Genomic DNA, 24,507 nt, shown 5'->3' with positions numbered 1-24,507 from the left:
TCTCTCTTTATTGTCCCTGTACAGCTCCCGACAAACACACATTCATGGGCCATCACTAATAGAATAGGTCAAGCACAGAAAGCCATTTTGTTTCTTGTCAGCAACCTTCAAACAACCAACCAAGAAAGGAAATGCAATTCATTAAGCAATAAAACTAGCCGCAGCAATTTAGTCATAAAAAACAGCATTCCTAAAGTTTTGGGAATAGAGAAAACAAAACAGTTTGTCCATTTTCCTTGCTCTTATAACATGTAAAATGTAATTCATCCAATAAAGACATGCAAAGTATTTATCACCTTATATTCAAAGTATCACTTTACCATAAAATGGTAATCAATATTTATAATTACACCTGGGGATGCCCAGCTGGTACACTGAAAAAAAAAAAACAAAAAAAAACTGTAGTGCAATTAATGGCTAAAACCTATAAGTGCATATATATTTTGGCCTATACAGGGCATACCAGTGACCCAAACCCGACACAGACAGACACCAGACATAAATTTCAAGCACAACACATTTATTTTGTGGGAAACACTCCTCTATCGTTCCCCACTACAGCACAGTAAAATAAAGTACAGATAAACACAGCACTTTCTTTTCTTTTTCTCCTCCTCTCTCTCATTCGTTTGTTCATTTGCCACCTCCACCCACAGAACCCAACAGGGCAGTAGCAAACTCCAACATCCAGTATGCCCTGTGGAAATCTGTGGTGCCCTGGCAGTCCAGGGGGGCTGCCCTCTAGCATCCCAGGGGAGATAATGCCCTGAATCTCCCCTGTCCATTCACAACAATTTTTACATTTAAGCAGTGTTCAACTGTTTAAGTTAAGCTTCATTTCAGGTAAGTACATTACTGAAGAAATTAAATAATATGACAGCTAGTAATTATAAGAAGCATTTTCTTTAACACAATATATTATGCATAAATATTTTTGTACATATTTTATTAGTTTAAAAATATGTATTTCATGGGAATTTTCTTTATTTTAGCATTCTTATGGTCACTGCACAATAAGTCTACAGAATCTTACTTTGGTAATACAAAATTAATAGGTAACACTTTAAAGACAAAACTTTAATATACAACATAATGCTTCTCTGCATCTAGATATGCAGGAGCTTATGTTTTTTTAACACTAGAATTACCAGAGCCTACGAAAAAACTCGTAATTCCGTCCCACCTTAAACTGCTTCTTATATCCCTTCACACCTCTCCGCCAGCGTCCTTTGTTCTCTAAATGTGCTGATAAAGAGAAGCCAGCTATTCCATCCCCCCACCAATTTAGAACGTGCACGAACTTCTCTCAGCTCATGCCTTGATTGAGTATCTGGGAGTGAAGTGGAGTTTTAGAGTGAAATAATAGATTGTTGTTTGGAACACACGCATTTCATGTCTGTTCCGTTTCTACAGTAATCTGTGTCAACACATTGTTAAAACAGAAACTTTTTTTATATTCTAGTAGTAGATGACAAAATGTAGGCATAAACTATATAATGTATGAAGCCTGAAGTCCAAATAGCAAAGAAACATTTTCACAAGAATAACACAATTGCACTTTTATTCAAACATATAACTGCAGAAAGAAAACGCCGCCTTAACATGCGACATTGACACCAGTTTACTATAACTGACTCTGTAGTTCAATAGATACAGCCCCGCTTGGGAATCAAGGGTCACGGGTTCGATCCTCGCCCCTCCCTTTTGAGAAGTAAACTGTTCTTAGTCTTACTGTTTTAGAATAAAAACATACTTTTGATTTCAGTCTGTAACAGCCGGTGCAATTTATGATCTTTGTAAAGGTTAGCTTTTTTTTTTATTCACTTTTCACTCTCTCAGTCGCTTCAGAATCAATCCATACAACCCCATCTGACACGGCTGTTTTCACTAAAGACGCTATAGCTCTGCAGTGTACCACGATGCATACTAACGCCCATGGGTTCTGACACACAAACGCTGGCGAAGCTGCCTTCTTCGTATCTCACCGTCACTTGCTTTTCTTTTTATTCAGTTTTATTGAGTGTTCCTGCCAGTCCCGCATGTTGCTGTATGCTTTTTCTTTTGCACCCAGGACATGCAGAAGAAAGAATGGTAAAGACCAACTTGGCGCTATATGCAATCATCAGACACTCCCCATCTGCCCGTGTCGTTCAAACACAGGAACATATATTGGTGTAAAAGTATAACAAAAGTGCACTTTTATTCAAGTGCACTTTTTCCATCGCCTTTTCCTGTAAGAAGCAGTGTACACACTTCTCTCTATGCTGTGGTTTCTATTACACACCTGAAAGAAAGACAATATATGTGAAAATATAATCGCACTAATGCAATATTATTTGAAAACGAACAGCGTCAGATCGGGTGTGAATTTATGCAGGAACTGGAAATTCTCTGATGCGGACCTTCCCCAGGGAAGAAAGTACAGTGTCAGGTGCTCATTCAGTGTAATAGAAACCATAGCACAGAGAGGTGTGTACACGGCAACAAGTACACGTGTCGTAAATGTAGGAAGGACGGTCCTTGGGTGTGTGGAACTGTTAATATTTGAATGTGATGATTTTATATAGCACGGAATGAAAATCTTCACTTCTTAGCATTGCACCATGCAAGATGTCGTATCAATCGCCTACTGTAACTTGCTTTCTTTTTCTTCGGTTATACAGGTAGTTTTGAATAAAAGTGCACTTGTTTTGTTTGCGAAATTAAGTGTCTGCGTGCACTTTTCGTGGCATTACACGTATTTTTTGAGCATGCCCGTTTGAGCAGTATAAAAAGTATTGAAAAGTATAACAAAACAACGGGCAGATGGAGAGTGTCTGATGATTGCATATAGCGCCGAACTTACTGCTCTTTACTATTCTCTCCTCTGCGTGCCCTGGAGTACAAAAGAAACAGAATACAGACGCTATAGCTCTGTGCTGTACCACGATGCATACTAACGCCCCCACCGGTTCTGACACACAGACGCTGGCGAAGCTGTCTTCTTAGTATCTCACCGTCACTTGATTTTCTTTTTATTCAGTTTTATTGAGTGTTCCTGCCAGTCCGATCTGCGCTGTTGCTGTATGCTGGATATATTTTCACATATATTGTCTTTTCTTTCAGGTGTGTAATAGAAACCACAGCATAGAGAGAAGTGTGTACACTGCTTCTTACAGGAAAAGGCGATGGAAAAAGTGCACTTGAATAAAAGTGCACTTTTGTTATACTTTTACACCAATATATGTTCCTGTGTTTGAACGACACGGGCAGATGGGGAGTGTCTGATGATTGCATATAGCGCGAAGTTGGTCTTTACCATTCTTTCTTCTGCATGTCCTGGGTGCAAAAGAAAAAGCATACAGCAACATGCGGGACTGGCAGGAACACTCAATAAAACTGAATAAAAAGAAAAGCAAGTGACGGTGAGATACGAAGGCAGCTTCGCCAGCGCTTGTGTGTCAGAACCGGGGCGGTGGTGTTTGGCGTTAGTATGCATCGTGGTACACTGCAGAGCTATAGCGCGTCTTTAGTGAAAACAGCCGTGTCAGATGGGGTTGTATGGATCCTAGGCGGAGGCTGTATCTATTGAACTACAGAGTCAATTATAGTAAAGTGGTGTCAATGTCGCATGTTAAGGCGGCGTTTTCTTTCTGCAGTTATATGTTTGAATAAAAGTGCAATTGTGTTATTCTTGTGAAAATGTTTCTTTGCTATTTGGACTTCAGGCTTCATACATTATATAGTTTATGCCTACATTTTGTCATCTACTACTAGAATATAAAAAAAGTTTCTGTTTTAACAATGTGTTGACACAGATTACTGTAGAAACGAAACAGACATGAAATGCGTGTGTTCCAAACAACAATCTATTATTTCACTCTAAAACTCCACTTCACTCCCAGATACTCAATCAAGGCATGAGCTGAGAGAAGTTCGTGCACGTTCTAAATTGGTGGGGGGATGGAATAGCCGGCTTCTCTTTATCAGCACATTTAGAAGACAAAGGGCGCTGGCGGAGAGGTGTGAAGGGATTTAAGAAGCAGTTTAAGGTGGGACGGAATTAAGAGTTTTTTCGTAGGCTCTGGTAATTCTAGTGTTAAAGGAAAGAAAAAAATTCAGAAGCGGAATCATCCAATCTAGACATGATATCATTGATATCATCCCTAAAAAAATCCTGATTGTGTATCAGCCCTAAAAAAACGCTTGATCATTTCATCCCTACAATTAGTACTGCCTCATTATACAGTGGGTTTGAAAAAATGTCTACCAACAAAAAAGCAAAAAAAGCTTGCATATTGTAATCTGTTCAGATAGCCAATAAAAGGTTTAATTTTGCCTCACTTTTATTAGCATCTGTAATGGTTAACACAGTACATCACTCTAGTACTATCACATTCTGAAAAACAGAATCTCCATCAGCTACAGAAAAAAATCTTGCTTCACTCTGTTTCACTGTGGTTTTACTCCCACTGTTTTTTTTTCCTCTCCTTTTTTTGATTGGTATTGCAAATTTAATTATGATAAGCAAGTGGACAACAGTGCTGGTTTATTTAAAAATGTAACCACCAATTAAAAAATATGTAGTGTGATCAGTTCATTTCAGATTTTTTGCCATGTTTTCTGTATACAGTAAAAATGAAGCACACACTTGACCAAGTGCATCAAGCAGCCACCATTCACCTGACCGAATCTTACATAATTGATTATGTCAAATATAACATTGCACCAGGCTATGGTAAGCAAAACAGTCAATATGGATTTCCAATTCATTACATTTTGCATGTGGTTTTGCAATAACTAAACTTATTAAAACAGGTATTTGGATCTGAGAGTTTTTAAAGTTTTTGGTGGAGTTGGAAACTGCTCTCCAAGGATTTGGTGACACTGCGCAATCTGCAGTAGTATTTAAACTGATGCAAGGAAACTACTTCCTGTTGTATTTCGTTCTCACTTCTTGTACCGCTCTTCATGTACTCTTCCACTGTTTCTGTGGTTGTCTTCATTTACATAAAATGCCAAGCCACATTTCTGTGTGCACTCAAAACACTGAGCTGTAAAAAGGACCTAGTGCCTTAGAATAGCATTATTTATGACATTTTTGAGATTTGGGGGTATTTAGTTTTTCAGTTGTGGGTGTTTTTCAAATAATGTTATATCAAAGTGTATTTTCTTAGTAGATAACTACTGGCCTAAAAGTACAATCCTACCAAGTTTAAACTTTTTAACTAAACAAGCAATTGTGTGTTTTTTTTTTAAACGAGTGAGTAAGGACATATTCGGGGCAATACCTCCCCTGGAACATGAGAGGGAAACTCCCCTTGATTGCAGCGGGCCGGGGGCCTGGACAGCAGCACTTCCGCCACACTCAAACGTGCTGCCAGAAGATGATCCGGGTGCACCTGGAGTACTTCCGGGTGCCCATTTAGCACTTCACCACATCCGGAAGTGTTGGCAGATGAGGATCGGAGAGCACCTGGAGCACTTCTGGGTGCACTGTAAAAGAGGCTGCCTTACTCCATTCGAGGAAGAGAATCAAAACAAAGAGTACACTGCAGTAACCAGGCTAATCCCTTCCTTTACCGTACCTCTTCTCTAATTTCTAATATTTTTTATTAATTTTATTAGAATCAAACAATCCATATAAGCAAGTCCAGGGGTGTGGAAATCAAATTTGTTTCTACTTGTCCAAGGACAAGTAAACTTAGAAAATCCACTTGTCCGCCAGTTAAATTCACTTGCCCATAAACAAATAACAAAAGTGAAAAATAGTTTATTTTTTCTAATCTCTTTTATTGATACCAAAACTGCCTTCCATTTTAAAACTGAAAAAAATTCTTTCAGGGAGTAGTATTTTGCCACCTTTCTCTAGAACATTATATAAAAGATTCCCTTATTTTAACTGGCTAAAAAACAATGCCTTCGTTATAGCTACACTAGTTTTTTTTCATATAATACAGTTACATAACAGAACACTGTCCTGATTCATTTTCTGCCATGTTCTTCAGCTTTTGTCTTGCAACATCTTCTCCCCCAAGAATCTTTACCATCTCAGACAGCATGGGCTGAATGCTGTTCATTTCTGCTTGAGCTGAACTGCATGGTTCCTGGACTGATGGTCCTGCATAAGTGGATGCTGATGACTTTTCAGGATTTTTATGAGTGAAGTGCCTGTTGCCAGGTGACAGCCAGAATTCCATAGCTGGTTACGGGTCAAACTCTTCTAAAGAAGCAGTATTGAACAGCCTAGCATAACGCTCAACCCTTCGAGCGTTTAACTTTAGAAAACACTTATTCAATTGAACCAACTTTTTTCTTACTTTTAGACTCATGTCTCTATCTGACGTTCTAACCCCCAGTTCCTATCCTTTTTCTTTCTGCGCATAACCAATCACCACACTATAAACGTATTTGTAAAATTAAAACTAGTTATAAGCTTAGACCTCTGAATGGATGGCATAGTTAAACATGTATAATGAAAATTGTTTTTAAAGTTCTGAAAACTGAGGTCTAGGTTTATAACTAGTTTTAATTTCACAGACGTTTGGTGATTGGTTATATGGAGAAAGACAAAGGCTAGGAACTGGGGGTTTAGTACGTACGATAAGACACAGCAAACATGCAATAAAGAAAGCCTGCTCAGAAAAATATCCATTAAATTCTGTGTTCATATCTCCGACCTCCAGATCACAAACCCAACATTTACACAATATTTCAGTTAAACCTGTGCGATACCCATTCAAATATCCAGTTTTTTGGAGCCTCGTCACACCTGCAATAAACTTCTCTACACTGAACGTAGACCTGAGAACCCCTTAATGCAAGGGAGAAGCACTACAGTCACGCCACCGTGCTCCCCGCCACCCATGTCTAATACATGCTTTAATGCATTTCATCGTGAAAAAGATATCAAGTATTTATCTATCTGCTCATTGAGCAGGAATATCATGAAGTCAATGTGCAGCGACTGCTGCCGGCACTTCCTCAGTGCAAGAGGAAGTCAGTTTAAGAAGTGCACAGAGATTAACAGCTGGGTCGGGGAACACTTAATATAAAGCATTTAATGTGCTACATTAATTTACGACGGGGTTTGAGAAAATCTAGTAAATGAAACATTCATTTTAAGATGAAATTTAGTTTGCGACATTCTACTGACAAAATAAACTACGAGAATAAAGTCAACATGTCGACTTTAATCTCGACATTTTTTTTTCTTCACTGTGCCCGTATTTTTTTCACAGTGGCCTTACTACGCTTCCTTAGGTTTTTCAAGGCCTGTTGTGCCAGTTTTAATCAAGAAATTATCCATTTCTAAGTGAAGATTTTTATTGATATTTCATAACATTTGGAAACCGTTAGAATGTTTTCTTTATTTTTAATAAACTGACAGCTTGAAACCAACTTGTTTTATATGAAAAATTCTCTAATCAAAAACGATCTATAGACAGCTCATCAAAATTGATGTCACGCAACAATTTTCTTAACTCCTCAATATATCACAACCTACGCGAAATCGCAAATTTCAGAAAAGATCAAATGCCTAACAAGCTTTATGTGTCGAAAACAATTGCATTGTAGGTGAAATGACTGCATTTTTATGTAGAAAAAATTAATTTTATCAATAATATATAAAAGTTATCGATTATAATGAAAAATCATCAAATTACATTGTAATGTCAGCATGAAAAAAATGACCGCATCTCCAAGCGTGTAAATAGTAGGGTAAAATACTTATGTAAGACCACAAGAGTGCTCCCCCTTTGAAAAATCAGCCATCATTTTGTAAACAATATTGAATACCAATTTGAGACATGAAGAACATGCCTAAGTAGACTGTTTCCGCACGAAGTACGTACCCAAATGTTACCCAACATGGTAAAAATGTGCCCTGCACTGCACATTTAATTCTTTTTTCTCCAGAACATTGCACATGTCCGCGGACAACTGAAACCAGAAAAAACGCTTATCCGACAGTCAATTTACCCATGTCGGACGAGTCGGGCGTTGGATTTCCTCACCCCTGAAGTCAAGTTTAACAAAACTAATTAAGTTTAACAAAATTAATCAACCCACCACCAATGAGAAAGAGAGCCAGGCCAGCAGAGAACTTTAACAATAATAAAAATATGTAAATAAATAAATTAATAAAAAAATAAATAAAAAAAGAAGGGAGAGATTCTGCTTCCTCAATTTAAGTGCTTATTCTAAAATGTTATTGATTAGATCCTGCAAAGTTTTGAAAATGTTTTGTACAGATCCTCTAATTGAGAATTTGACTTTTTGCAATTTCATATAACATTAGATACCCAATGACTTAAAAGAGGTGAGTTAGCATTCTTCCAGTTGAGCAAGATAAGTCTACGTGCCAATAGTGAAGAAAAAGGCAATTACAGTTTATTTTGTCCTTCTCCACATTAAGCCCATCACAGCTGTTAATGGAATAGGAGGAATTATGACACCAAGGCTGTCTGAAAGGGACTTAAAGATTTTGGTCTAGAATGATGTTAATTTGGTACACGCCGAAAACATATGGCCCAATGAGGATGGAACTTGATTGCAATGATCGCAGGTTGGATCTTGCCATGGTAATATTTTGGATAATTTTTAACATGACAGATGCAGTCAATATATAATTTTAAGTGGAATAATTGTATGCTTTGCGCATATGGGGCTCAAGTAAATTCTATGCATTGTTACCCTCCACTTTCCGAGATGTTGAGTGAGAGATGCTTTTCCCACTGCACTCTGGGATCTTTGAAAGGGAGGGACTTTAAAATGTTTTTATATATTACAAAAATGCTGTCCAAGTCCTCAAGACAGATCAAAATTTCTTCCAGAATTGAGGTAAGAGGGAGATGAGGAAAATTGGGCAGGCTTTGTTTAACAAAGTTTCTAATTTGAAGGTAGTGAAAGAAATGTGTTGCTGGAAAGTTAAATTTGGAGTGTAATTGTTTGTAGGATGCAAACACATTTTCTGTGTACAGATCTCTAAGTGAATAATGTTATTTCTGTGAGACTGGGATTGAAACTTGAAACTACAAAGCTCATATAATAAGAAATTCAACAGTTTAAACCACTAAACTCAACAAAACGTAAGTCAGTCTTTACACACCGTATATCTATAAATGAAAATGTATGCAATGTATTGAAGGACTACCACTGAGTGAAAGTATAGATACTGTACTTTTAATTAATTTGTTTCTATCTGTTATATTTTTTAAGAATTTGGCAATATGAAATTTGCCTTACCAAAAAAAATCTGTCTCGAACTTTTTCTGTAAAGACCAATAACGGATGCTGAAGAAACAGACAGCAGGAACTGAGTAAAGTGTACTGAGCACTGAAATGGTCAGTAATCTCATTCTGCTACTGCTCTGATTTCCTTTCATGGTGGCAAAGCAAATATGTTCAGCAGAACCAAAACGGAAGCCACAAGTTTGCAAAAGTCCCTGTGATTTGACAACAAGGTTGTTTTTAGGCAACCCCGCTAAATATACACTTACAGTCTGTCAGGTTACATCAAAAAATGAAAGAGGAAGAAACTAGGATGATAGAAGATTTAATTTATTGTCATAGCGCAATATATCCACAAGATGCATTTATATGAGGGTGCTGTCAACCAAAACAAGAAAAGTAAAATACAACATAAATGGTAGCCTATATTCCCCCCTAATCCTTCTTGATTCTGTACTTTATTTGTTAAAAACAATCAATAAGCATAACTGAATCATAAGGAGTTTAAGACTGTGGTATCATTGATAAAGACAATGTCAAAAAAACTCTCTCTATCACGGTCATTACACATTTTGAATCTTTTTGTTAGTATTTCAATTTGCATCTAGACTAAATTAGTGCTAGAAGGTTTACTCCATGGACTATTTTTCATAATATCTTCTCTTTTCTTTACTACCCATAAATTATGTGCAATAGGGCATCAGGAACCTCTTTCTCCAAATAATGCACAATAATCGGTAAAAGCAAATGCAGGAGTATCATGTTATATTTCCTTTTAAACAAATGCCCTCACGTCATACCTTCATTATAGGTTTTAAAATTGCTGCTAAGTCTAATAATGACATTTATAACTAAAATGAAAAGCCATATTCAATTAATTTAATGCAGTTGTGGAGCATTATGTCTTCTACCATCATGCAACACAAACTCTTTAGAGACTCAAGTCCTTAGTCACAAACAAATTATTTCATGTTTGCTTAACAGGATGCAGGAAGTACAGAGTCAGTAGGCCACAACACAGATGGAAATTCCAGTATTTCAGTCTTCCAGCATAAAAACCTAGTATTGTGAAATAATAATAAAAAAAGATAAACTAGCAATCTTTAGGATTTGTGCTGTTTAATCCCCTTTTACTGGAAAACTGCTCAGATAAGCTTCAATGTGGGTTTCAGTTAAATAAAATTATGCAAAGCTTTTAAAGGTGAAGAAAAACTGAAAAAAATGTTTTTCCAATAAATTAAATTTAAAAAAATAAAATTTAATAGCATTACACCTGTCAGTAATATCTGCAAAGGGCCGGAATTGAAACACAAAGTCACAAAAGTGCTGAAGTGGCCCCTTAAGCAAGAATCATCTGCAATTTAACTTAGGGATCAGTTTTTTCAAAATTGTAGTAATAAAAAAATGGCCACAATACGATTTAACTCTTTGCACTTTAAATATTGTAGTTCATTTTGAAAAGTGCCAATGGATGACACAGTGTGCCAGGTTTGACAGAGGATTTGATAGGATATTGAAGTTTAGCTTTTTAACAAGGGCATATCTCTTGTCAGAAAATGGTTAGAGTTAAAGGGGCCCAATTTGGATTTAACTCTTTAGATGTATGGTAAACACCAAAGTCCATTGGTGTAGATAAGCGAGTGTGCCAAGTCTACAAGAGAACTAAATTAGAACACCTGCATTAGACTGGGTAAACTTCCCATGCAATCAATATGTAAAAAATGATTTCCTCTTTTAAGTTGTGCAAATTAGAAGCTGGCTGTAAGCTAGTAAGTTGAGGTGAGTAGTTAACCAACTAATGTCATTTCCTTTTATTACACATTAGTGCAGTGGTTAGTGCCGCTGCTTCATGGATCCACCAACCTGGGCTTGAATGTATCGCCTGCTTTTATAAACCTGCCAATACCCATTTCTGTGGAATCAGGAATGTAACTGTGTGAGTAAAACATCAAACCGCTTATCGATATGTCCGTTTCCAGAAAATGATGTACAGTCACACAAGATGGTATTTGATGCTCATCTGAATGTATGCGGCGCACATGCAATATTAGCTGGTGCGACCTTAAAGTACCTGGTGCACAGGTGGTAGACAGGAGATAGTATGCGGTGAGCACAAGATACTATGTTGTGTGCGCGAGATATATAAATGGTGGGCACAAGACAGTATGTGGTGTTTACGAGACAGTAAGAGGTGAGCTTGAGGTAGTAAGTTGCATGCACCAAATTGTTTCCCAGAAGAAAATAAAATGACACATTGTCCCCACAGGCACTTCGTATATATGTGCAAAGTGATAACTGTAAACATAAATTACGTACCTCTACCATCCCACAATGAAAGCTTACCCACCTGCTTTTTATATCACCATGCTACAAGAGATGGACATCAAACTGAAGGGCCATGGCCTTGGTAAAGTCATAATTGGGTAGCCCCAAAGCACACTTATATAATTTTTTTAATCTAACTTTATCTCATATGTACGTGAAAGTATCTTGTACCTACTGAAAACATCTTGTACATACATAAAAGTATCCTGTATGCACTGTGAAATACGAGTCACTGTCTTGCACCTCAAACCACGAGGTTGAGTCTCAGTACTTTAGCAAAACCAGCTTTATTCAGCTTGAAACAGGAACAGCACGGTTATTTATTGAGGCGGGATCTGCCACTCTCCTATACAAAGACACAGCAGTCAGACGGGGTTGTGGCCAGGTTAGAGGCCAAGTAACACTGTTCCCTGCATTTATAATGTTCCTTGCATCACCCATCGATGGCAGGTGCTTATAGGCTTGGAGTTGCTTCCGCAGTGCTCCACTGCAGTGCTGTAAGCCTGCGGTTTCCCGGGCAATGGACAAGCCATCTTCCATAGATGTGGCATTCGCGCTTTAGGATGCACTTCGGTGTGTTGTCCCATTGGAGGCGGGGTCCCAAAAGAGTTCAGAAAACATCTCGTATGTGCATTAAAGTATTCCATACGTACAAGATATGGGTTACACATAGTTTTATTCATTGTATAGGGTCATACAGTAATTCATTAAAAGATCAAAAGTTTCATAATCATCTTCTGAATAGTATGGACATGTTTACTGTTGTCTGTCTATCCATCTATTAATTTAATTACCACCGGTGGCTAGTCTATAAAAGTGACGAAATGGGATGTCCCATATTTCATTCCAAAATAAAACTTTTTTGGCAAGTGTTTCAGAAATTCCACATTTGCCAGACATTTGTGTGTCTCGGGTCTAGATTCTTTGAACATCAAAAGATATGACTTTAATGAAGTGTTAATGAAAGTGCATGATCTCCAAAACACACAGTGAGCTGGGCCACTAAACTAGCACACTTCATTACTAAAATCGAAATCAACAAACAATAAATGTGTGTTAACTTTTAGGTTTTTGAAGCTAAAGTAATGTTCATTTGTATAACAAGTAAACCAAAACAATGATAGCACATACAACACATATATAAGTTGTGCGGGAGTGAAATGGGATGCTATCCCCAAACCAGTTCAGTGGCTAAATCTGGAAAATTATGCAGGCTTCAAGAATAAAGTCTGATCAATTATATGAGGTCCCTTCAAAACAAAAGAAAAATGTACTTTTATAGGTGTTCTGAGTAATCTTCAGCTGAGAAGTTTTATTTCACAAATGTAGGCTTAAAGTTGGAACAAATGTAGAAAGGAGGGCAGAGATTTGGAAAATGAAAGCATGTTTATGACATTAGAAAAAAAAATTTGACTTGTCTATTAAATACTATTTTTCAGTAAGTATTATATAGAAAATGCCTCGTTCATTTAGCAATGCTAACAGAAATCTCACATAAGTAAATGTCCTAAAACTAAGTTATTTTATGACAAGCTTGATTTGAAGTTAGTTGTTATAAAAGCACCTTTAAAGCATTTGCGTAAATGAAAATATTGTGAATTATCTTGGTATTCACTAATTCATGCAGCACTTACAATATTTGACTATCCTTAGACTGGCTGGCTGGTGAATGGGATCCCAAAGAAGAACTGAAATCTGTAATTGGTGACAGGAAAGTCTGGGCAAACCCGCTACTGCCAGAACAAGGAAAAACAATTTGAGATGACGAGATGAGACAATTTTAAGTGTTATTTATTTTTTCATTTATTGGACATTAGATGCATGTTCTAAAATTAAAACAAATAAAAAATAAATTAAAAAAAAATTAAAATTTAAATATGTTAAAGTTTAATTAAAATTAAATAAAATTATTACACAATTAATGAATAAACTTACTATCAGCATATGGTAACATAAATAAGGTACAGGAGTTTTTTTTTTTTTTTCTGTCCTCCCTGGCCGTCGGACTTTACTTTATTCTTTGTTAATTAGTATTTCCTAATTTTTATATATTTATTTTTCTTTCTTCTTTTTTCATTCTTCATCTAGTAAAGCACTTTGAGCTACATCATTTTTATGAAAACGTGCAATACAAATAAATGTTGTTACAGTAGTCTTTAATGATTACATCATTGATGTTAAACTTATTTTGAAATCCCTCCCAAGCCAATAAAAATGGTACTTTCAAATATACTTAGGCATTATAGTTCAACTGCCTTTGCATCTGTCATCTGTCTTCTTTTGATTTAACTCATTCATGTTAAATTTCCAATAAAGCTCATTTAAAAAGGGCTACTAATGTTCACTGTAATTGCTTTTAAATACTACATTCAGGGCAGAAATGTAAACGTCTTCACTGCCTTCTTGTTTGAAATGCTATGCAACCTGTAGAGAAGTGTAGAATTAAGGTGCTGAACAGAAAGCCTGCTTTACTACAGTTCCAAACAGACAAATGTAAACTTGAACATCTTAACTCTTGATTGATGTTTTGTACTTTTTTAAATATTTGGCTAAAAGGTTTTAAGCTGACCCTGATCCCAACCACCAAAAAAACAAGACCAATATAAATAAAAAGAAACTTGACATTTTTTTAACAAAATATTATCAAAGAAGGGTAGCAGATGTCAAAGACAGAAACCATATATAATAATTAAAATAAACAACTTAACACTTCTCTTAGCCTACCAATAAAGAAGCTGTATCTAGCTGACAGGATTCCTATCATATTTTCCCACCAGGATGCTGTTTTGCCTCTTGCTCCTCTCTGTGCCTTTTCTACTTGTTGTTCCTTCCCTTCCTTTCACCAGCTAAGCCCTTCCCAATATTAATCCATCCATCCATCCATTTTCTAACCCGCTGAATCCAATATTAATCCTCACAATTTTAATCACAAGTGCACTGAGAGCTTCTGAATTCAGATGCCAGATTGTGGAAGATTTTGTTGCTGTTTGTGATAAACCCAATATTCCACTTGAGAAAATGCTGGTGTAGTGAACTCAATTGACACAGAAGAGTTTTTGTAAGTATAGAACAATGTTTGCTGAAAATACAGAGTCCCTCAATGAAGAAAAACAAATAAAAAAACATGAAGAACTTGACAATGATGCATTTCAACGGAGATGTGACTCTAAGAAGGCAGAAATGTGCAAAATAAACAGTTTTATATTCATGCAGTTTCACTTCAAATAAGGATGTTTGGTAAAGCTTAAAATGTTTCAAATTTGTTTAGTCTTACAAGCACAATTTAACATTTATATTTATTTATTACTATATGTTTTTGTTAAATATTTACAGTTTAAAGTTTCACACTAATTGTTCTAAACTTGTATTGGATTTTTTTAACCACTTAGTTTACTGTAAGTTAAACAGTTTAAGAAAATAAATTAAAACAATAACCTTTTTTAAACCTCATAAATTGTACGCAAAAGAAAATAAAAACATAAAAATATTCATCACAGAAAAATAAATACCAAAAATCTGAAAATGGAAAAAAAAAATCAAAATTTTACAAAAAGCAAAATGCAATCCATTGGGCCCCAGAGGAGCCATCAATAAATCCAGGCAAGTACATCCAAAATGGTACATTCCTACCTTCCAGGGATTAAAATGACACATTACCAGATGAACACTTAAAGGATAGCATAAATTCATAGTTCCTTCAAAAAAAGGCTGGTCAAGAACAAGAATCCCAGAACTTTCACATTTCTGTGACTAAAGGGTTCACCCTTTACACCCCCATAAGGTTACACAAGTCTTCCAGTGATTTTGCAGTTGTAGCCTTTGTCCACATGATCCTAGCGAGTTGTGCTCAGTCATATAGTGTAATATCTTCAGCAACTCTTACACTGCAGTCTGTGACTCACCATAACAACATTTTCTCACATCTTAGAGGTGGACTTGTGTGTGTTACAATCAATAAGGGTTCAGTCAGCATAAACAATGCATCCAAAAGGAAGAAAAGTGGGTGTTATGAGCTATAGCTCACAGAGTTCCAGTCTTTGGGACACTGATTAGCCATGCCACACAGAAATTGTTTGAAGTCACACTTCATGTAACTGGCTCATCTTTTTTTGCTTCTGATCTGTGCAGATGGGTCACACTTTTTTTCTTCCATCAGGAAGACTGAAACACCTTGTAAATAGTGATACATTTTTATTTATTAATTTTTCAGAGGGTCTTATATGGCTTCTGACACTTGGACGGCCCTATAAGGCGTGTTTGATCAGCACTGTGCCACATGGTCAATTCTTATGCATATGGCTTGCACAGCCTTCTTTTAGATGTGTGCAACCACATAGATTTGAAGATTGGTTTGTGCTACTCCGTACTGGCAGTTAAAGTATGTGTACTGGTGACCCACACTGACCTAAAGAGACTTAAATGCAATGACCTATATACTTTGACCTGTAGATGGTCCCAAATGAAGCTGGAAATCAACACATGACTGTATTATTTTGTAACTATTATAGGTTTTGCCTTTGTTTGCTCTTTCATTCTATGATTTGATTAATATTTTGTTAACTGATAATTTTTAATTTATGAGCAACATTAGTTTTGTGGCCTATAACTTCAAGTAATGTTATTTATAGTCTATATGCTTAGCCTAGGATGACAGGGCCATCAGATGTGTCAGCTGAGGAACCACCCTTACTGGTATTTAAAATGAAGCAGCAGATGAAATGGATGCTTCAGCATTCCAATGTCTCTGCATTTAGATTCCAAGTTTTGATTCCTGCTAAAGATATAAAGTATTGATTTGTGTTATTTAGATATGTTTACCTTTAGGTTCTGTGTGTGTGGTGCACCTATTTTGTTGCCTTTTTGTTCCAGCCTTTGTTTTTCTTGAAATCTTTCTAAATTCTCTTCTGTTTTTTATTTATTTTTTTTTATTAAAAGGGCATATTTTTGGTTTTGGATCAGATGTTTTATTTTTTAAAATTTTGCTTTAAACAGGTTTTGCCCCATTTTTGGGTCAATTTAGGCACATATAAATAAATATATACATACAAATGACAGAGGAACCATACTGTTTGCTTGCTGAGTTGTGAATGATGGGTGAATTCTATATCATACACAAAAGAGCCATCGTCTTCCTTTGGTATTTTATTTACATATTTTACTCTTGTACCTCAGTGTGAAGAAGCCACTACCAAGACAAACAAATGTATGCGTTTTTCACAACACATAAACATTTCTATTTTAAAAGAGAGAGTACATTTCTGTAACTTGTTGCCTAAAAACATGCAGCCGTGGGGGACCCTAAGACTGAACTTCAAAATCACTTCAGCAATGTTCCTCAAACTGCCATGGTCTTTTCATGTGTGAGGACTACTGCAAAGACAGAAGCCCTGGCTACTTGACACTATTGGTTATTATTAGCTAAACTGAATGTGTTCCAACTTTTGCCAACAGTAAAAGAATTTGAAAAATGTAATTAAAAGAAATAACACAAAACTTTGATCTCAAACTGTTAAACAGTTAATCAGTGGACTATCCTATGGAAGCATTTTGACTACTATTATTCTACTAATTTTATTATAACAACAGAATTAGTTTTGGTCAGTTTCTGATGTCAAAATCAGTATAACAGACTGTGCCGGGACAGAGATAGTGTGCAAACAGATATTTAGAGAAAGAGAATGATGAAATGAGGGAAACAAATTTCTAACTTCAAACAAATGAAAAAAATATATTTAACCATTTTAGCGCATGTTTTTAAAGTTTATTTTTTTAATTTACTAGTAGATGTGTTTCTGGAGCAGCCAACAAAGATAAAAATAAATTATGCATGTCCATAGTGGTTAGTAAGACAGATAGGATTTTTTAAAGAAAATGTCCTAATCATGATTTAGTTGCATATGCCAAGCAAGCTCTTATTTATGGTTAAAACTAAACCACAATTGACCTCATTGTTCAAATATTTGCTAACAAATAATATGGTAACCATGTGTTCAAAGCTGGCACAAACATTTCCTAAAAAAGATGCTCTCCTGAAAGACTTAATAAGTGAACAATAATATTCTACTTGGCTTCCTTCAGTTGAATAAAAATGTAATAGCTGCTTCATTTAGCCCATGAAGTTTGACATTAATAAAACAGCACCATGCGATTTGTTTGACGCTTTTGCTAAATAAAAATGGACACCCATATCAGTACAGAGCTATCTACTGAACAAAACAACCAATATACTGAATATGTTGTATTAACTGCATTTTGTCATTCAAGTATACTTAAGAAGGGCTTAAAATTTCTAGAGCTTAAACGTTTTATTTATATGGGCCATGTTTTCACAATTATATATACATTAAATATTCCTACATACTATGATTAAAGAAGCACAGCGTTGTGAGCACAGTCCAGATATTGATACTGAAACAATACACAGAGAAACAATGATTCTCTGCACTCCTTCTTATTTAAAAAATAATTTTAATGAAACTTCAACAGGCTGTCCCCTTTTATAACTTCTCAAGGAGTCTCAATGGCATTGAACGGTGATGATCAGATGGATTTGGAATGTCAAAGTGATAAAAAGACATACAAGTATCCAGCACTTTTATATTAGTATATACTGGTATGTACAAACAGCTGTTTATGGGTCCCTCTTGGTAAACTGAGCTAGATGTAATATGTACAGTATATGTTATTAAACAGTGAGTGTTTGGGGAGTTGTGATTGCCCTAATAAACAACCAGATGTGAGGTGCTTGAAAGGTATTATTTACTTCTAGTACCGAAATTAATTAAGTTTTTGAATCACACCTTCTTAAAAATGTAGTGTTCACTGGGATTATGTTGAATTTTTTTTTTGTTCTATTGAGGTTTCCCTAAATAAGTTAGACTTTAACATTTTTGATCATATCCACGTCATCTTCACACATATATTTTTATTCCAACATTATATGTTTATCCTAATCTGTATTTTTGTGTGTTGCTGGGGATCACAAACTTTACAGATGGGCTATCATCAAATTGGTCATTCTGAATAATAACAAACCCATCAACAAAAGGAGAAAAGAGCAGCAAGACATCTCAATCTATGCCAGCCTACTGCAACTGGAGGGCAGTTCCCCCTGCCTATTATTCCCACAGGTCTGCCCTTCCCAAATTGGGTTGCTCTCCCACCAGTATACACACAAAAGAGGGAGTGTCAGAGATTGACAAATGTATGGACATTTTCATCATCAGATTGATGGACAGCCATGGCTGACTGGTTTTTGTGTGTGTACATCAGTATTAGTAGTGCTGTGCCATGTTAGCCATTTATGGATGCAATAAGAATTGAAGCAAAATGGCACCTTTTATTACACTTTGCCTGAAGAAGGACCTTGCATACTGTAATGAGGAAGGACCTTGCATATTGTAATTTACTCAGTTAGCCAATAAAAGGTGTAATTTTGCTTCACTGCTCATTTTGTGTGCATCAGGTAATTTGTAAAATTTGTAATTTATATTTTCCCCCGTAAACTTACTACAGCATTCTGAGACCTTACTCAGTAAACAGACTCATAAAAAATGTAATTGACTTCACCATTCTAAGCTGAGGTGTCATTTACATTTACTTATTTGGCAGACACTTTTATCCAAGGCAACTTACAACATTTTATGATACAATTGGTTTCATTTCTTTGGGTTTTCCAATTGGAACACAGGCAGGTCAAGTAACTTACTCATAGTCACATAGTGTTACTAGTGGGGTTTGAACACACAACCTCAGGGTTTGAAGTCTAAAGCCTTAAATACTATACCACATTTCTAGACACAGTCCTCATACTCTTGATCTGGATGCAAACAAGTTTGCTAGAAGCCAGTTTTCAATGTTGTTAAACTGAGATGTTAAACCTGATGTTATTCTTGTTAATTAAACCATAAAACATTCTTTGGATTGTGAGAGGAAACCCAACTGAACAAGGCAAAAACGTACAAAGCCAAAAAAGCCACCTAGCTGGTAATTGTACTGTTTCTGCAATGCTATAAATAAACATTGTTAAAATGAGTATTTATCTGCATAATAGTGTGTATACACTGCCCCTATGCAAAAAATGGACTTGAAATATATTAATATACATTACATGTATTTTACTATCAGGAATTATATTATAATTAATAAGGCAACCACAGTACAAATGCAAAGATTACCAATTTAATCATATCCCAACTTGCAAGGCCTCCAAATATAAAAAATAGTTGCAGTTGCACAACTTCTTAATAAGTGATGTTTGCTGCACTACAAAAAGGTGTTATATCAAATTAAGGTTAATAGTGGTGTTAGAAATCATAAAATATTCTAGTGTTATAACGTGTTCAAGATCAATCTTATTAGCACGTGAAAACTACAGTGAACATTTTTCTTTGCACGTCTGTCAAAAGTGTTAGCCAACGAAAGCGCATTGCTAGTACTTCATAACTACAAATTTTCCCAAAAAAATATTTCACAATAACAGAGTAAAGAATGGATCATTCCGCAATCTTTACTTCATACTGCACCTTGGCACTTTACGGACGTGCGATATATCTACACGCGTAAGGCGGGCTCAGAGTCAGAGGTGGGATTTGAAATGACAACCAGGGGGTTTCACGTTCAGACTCGTGAAGTACCACACCACGACAGCATTCACTGAACACTCCAGCAGTTCTGCACGGTTTCATCTTGCACCATATAAACAAACACTTAAAGTACCGCAGCCTTCCGCACAAGTGAGCTCACAAATACATTTGCAGTACAAATTCTCCTTTGGGTTAATCGTTAGCCAAATACGGGGCGGAGGCGCTTAGGAATAGAACGCATTAAATAAGTAAACGCGCACTTTACAAAATATTATATAGTCCATTAAGTGGAAACGTTGTGTTTGCAGTAGATACTCGACATCGGCATCCACACACAATTAAGAAAAGTCAGCAGGTCCGGAAAAAAGGTAGGTACACGACCGCCAAAAACATGAAAGTCTTCTCGATCAGGTAGGGAACCATCACTGTTTACAGAAGCAGCAAGGCCACTCTCGAAAAACTCTTCTGGGTGCTGCGAAAAAGTATCGTCCACTCTCGAAAACTCCTTTAAAGTAAGCGAAAATCAAGACAATCTGCACTTGTCATTGACTTTAACCACGCAACTTGCACGAACACAAGTGGCACTTCCCTCCTAGGCTCGCTGTAACTACTGAGTCAGGGTAGCTCTGATGACCAGAACGACGGTCACGCGCACAAGCCAGGACGGCGCTTACCTGGACGGTGCTCAGCAGGCTGCACCCATTCGCATCAGTCGTAGTGCACACAAGTTCCAAAAATCCAAAATGTTTGGCCCCACGTTAATGGAATGATAAAAGTAGTGTTCTGCTTGGTTGTTGTTGAGAGAAAAATCTGTCAGTGTCCCTTCTCGCTCTGTTTTCCCTTCTTGCGTTTTCTCTGTCACCCCTCCCTTTCCCCCTCTCTTGTCAGTCTCTGCCCCTGTTCTCGCCTCCGTCGGTGACCAGCAAAGACGACCTTTCTCCGCTCCGCCTGGCTGAGGATGGTGGGAAGGATGGAGGACTTCACTACAATCCCTCTTTATTCGGTCAGTGTTTTATTTTCGACGCCCTCTGGCTGCGAAGTCGCGTATATAGTGAGTTTTCTGGTTAATACTGTATGTAAAATTAGCATGAAGACGTGTGCCGTTTAGGTTCTATGATAAGTTACTTCTTATCAGATCTAATTTTCGCCAACAAAACTGAAATAAGTGTACAGAATGCAAAACACGCCATTAATAAAAATAGTAGCTAATATACAAAATGCAAAATATGCGTGATTTTGTCCTCGAATCACCTGTTGCTTCATGTGGACAAAATCATTCGCTCTAAGAATGGCAGAATGATGACTGCATTTTGTCTGAAAAATTGTAATTTTATTAACATTAATTGAACTTTAAATTTCACTTGAGATACAATTCTAAGTCTGTGAATAAAATGCATATTGGATAAAATTAACATTGTGGGCATAGTACTAGGTTGTTGTACCGTGTTAGCCATTATGAATGTAGAGAAAAGCCAAGCAAAATGACACCTTTTATTGGCTGACTAAAAAGATTACAGTATGCAAGCTTTCGAGGCAACTCAGGCCCCTTCTTTACATCTTGCCTGAAGAAGGGGCCTGAGTTGCCTCGAAAGCTTGCATACTGTAATCTTTTTAGTCAGCCAATAAAAGGTGTCATTTTGCTTGGCTTTTCTCTACATTGTGGGCATGAAATACAAATTCTGTACGTAAAATGCAACAACATGAAGAAGAGTTTTAAACGAATGAAAAGCTTATTCCGTCTACGTAATGCACATTCTTTGTATAAGTGTGTACAGTGACGATGTGGTGGAAATACACATTCTATGCATGAAATTAAAAATTTTGCAGAAAATTTACATTGTTGGTATTCTGGGGAGAAATGCAAGTCAGTGTGGTACAGCGTAACAATGACTTAAGATGCTGCTTCAAGGGGTCCACTGTCCACAGTTCATATGTCTCATTTTTGATTGTTGTCTGTGACAAAAAATCTCCCTTTTTCTTGCATGGACTTCACCCCACACACCCAGGTTGTTCTTCTGCGTTCCCAAAGACGTACATTTTAGGTTATCTAGTTATGGTAAACTGGCCGCTGTGGGTGTATGCAAAGCTTCTGAATGACTGGTGTCCATTTTCTTGCGTTGCACCCACTCCTGCTCAGGTTCCTTCCAACCCAAAACTGGATTGAAAGGATTTGAGAACGGGATCAAACGTGTGATATACGTGTGCCGTGCTGAGAAATATGGGCTGGGCTAACCTTTCACTCACACCAGGATTGCATACGCCCCATTCTGCAGGCAAAAGCGAGGGGTGCTTGCAAAAAATTAGAGAAGCCACATTATTCTCATTGTTTAAACATTATTTTTTTCTACTATACTGCTTCTGGAAGTGTTTTTGATGCTGTAAGTCGTTCTTGTATACTTGTATCTTGGGATATGTCGTTACCAATTCTGCACTCATTGTTGGACCTTCAAATTTTGTAACTTTGTTGTGTGTTATTTTGTCTTTTAGCTTGATGTTTGTATATTTGGAAATTAATTTTACTAAAATTTAAAGTAATTCATAAATGTTCAAGTCATTATTTATATAAAACAAGACAATGCCTTTAGTATGTGGGTACAAATATATTTAATTTCTGCATTTTTTACATTTTCTTTTTGCCTACTTAAGGACAAAATGATTTAATGTAGACAACACCCCATGCCATTGTTATAAAGATTTTCATAATGAAAGTGAAAGAAAAAAATATATACTCTTTAATTTAATTGCTGATTGTGTGTCTAATGAACTTAAATAGCTATATAAAATATTTCTGAATGCAAATTATTTTTCTCTTTAGGGAATTAAAATGGTTTTGTTCACTCTAGTGCTGTAACTCTGAGAACACACATTTGATAAATATATGCTCCATATAATAACATACATTTTCAAAGAAAAACTTTTGTAATGTTTTTGTTTAATATGCAACATCTGCCTATTTATAGCATAAGGTGGTAATTCAGTGGTTAGTGTAGTTGCTCGCAGCCCCAGCTTTATTGGTTTGAATCCCATACCTAGTCAATTGTGTGGAGTCTGCACAATCCCATCATGTCAGGGTGGGTTTTTTTCTGAGTACTCCAGTGTTTCACCCTGATCCCATGAAAGTGTTTCTAAATTGTCTCTGGTTGAGGGAGTATGGGTGGGTGAGTAGAGACACCTTTACAGAGTCAGTTCCTGCCAGAACATGTTCCATGCCTCATGACAAATAACTTGTACAGGGCCAGTACAGAAAAATAATAACACAAAGAATACACATTTATAATATGAAACAATTGCCTTCTGTACATATTTTTGTAACACAGAAAATCTTAGAAACAGATACCGTTTAGGCAGCTAAAGTTTATCCTAAGAAAGAATGGGTGCAAGGTACAATTCAGCCCTAGATGGGGCATTGGTCCATAGAAGCACACCAACTCTTGCAGATACAGTTAGATGCCACTCCACCTAGATGCACGCTTTAAACCTGACTGAAGAAACAGGCCAACTGACAAGGAAACCCATGCAAATTCAAAATTTACATGTTACACCAAGACACTTTTATCCAGAAATCAAAAAAGAATACAGACAGGGATACTTGGTTGTGGTTATTTTATATATATTGTCACAAGAATAAAACAACAACAACAACATTTATTTATATAGCACATTTTCATACAAAAAGTAGCTCAAAGTGCTTTACATACTGAAGAAAAGAAAAATAAAAGACAAAATAAGAAATTAAAATAAGACAACATTAGTTAACATAGAAAAGGAGTAAGGTTCGATGGCCAGGGTGGACAGTAAAACAAAAAAAAACTCCAGACAGCTGGAGAAAAAAAATAAAATCTGCAGGGGTCCCCTCTGGGCATTCTACCTATCATAAATGAAACAGTCCTCTTTGTAGTTAGGGTTCTCACGGAGTCACTTGATGTTGATGGTCATACAGACTTCTGACTTTTAATCTATCCATCATTGTTGGAACATCACGGTGCTTTGAGTAGATGTGCCACCACCAAAAGGATACCGGAAAAGGAAACAGAAGAGAGAGTAGGAGGTAGTACAGATTTTAGAGCCACCATGAATAGTTATTATAATGAGTTGGAGATATAGAGTATCAGGATTTTGATTACAGTGAAATTATGAGAAAGCCATGTTAAAATAATGTGTTTTAAGCAGTTTTTTAAAATGCTCCACCGTATCAGCCTGGCGAATTCCTATTGGCAGGCTATTCCAGATTTTAGGTGCATAACAGCAGAAGGCCACCTCACCACTTTTAAGTTTTGTTCTTGGAATTCTAAGGAGATACTCATCTAAGGTTACGATTTGGAATATAAGATGTCAGACATTCCGATATATAAGATGGGGCGAGATTATTTAAGGCTTTATAAAC

At 36.4% G+C, this 24,507-nt stretch overlaps 1 protein-coding gene across 2 annotated transcripts in view; it reads right to left on the bottom strand.

The window, feature by feature from the left end:
• The window catches only part of LOC120515264 (guanine nucleotide-binding protein G(I)/G(S)/G(O) subunit gamma-7-like), a 240,871-nt gene extending 219,754 nt beyond the window's left edge, over positions 1 to 21,117 (bottom strand). The window contains exon 1 of one of the 2 annotated variants that reach the window (XM_039736102.1): positions 20,798 to 21,117. The gene's annotated coding sequence lies outside the window, so the exon portion shown is untranslated. The remainder of the gene's footprint in view (positions 1 to 20,797) is intronic. The other variant, XM_039736100.1, reaches the window with a different exon arrangement.
• Positions 21,118 to 24,507: the final 3,390 nt, after the last annotated feature.

Source organism: Polypterus senegalus, chromosome 14 (assembly GCF_016835505.1).
Source record: "Polypterus senegalus isolate Bchr_013 chromosome 14, ASM1683550v1, whole genome shotgun sequence".
Taxonomy (NCBI): domain Eukaryota; kingdom Metazoa; phylum Chordata; class Cladistia; order Polypteriformes; family Polypteridae; genus Polypterus; species Polypterus senegalus.
This window is presented reverse-complemented; position numbering and strand designations above follow the sequence as displayed.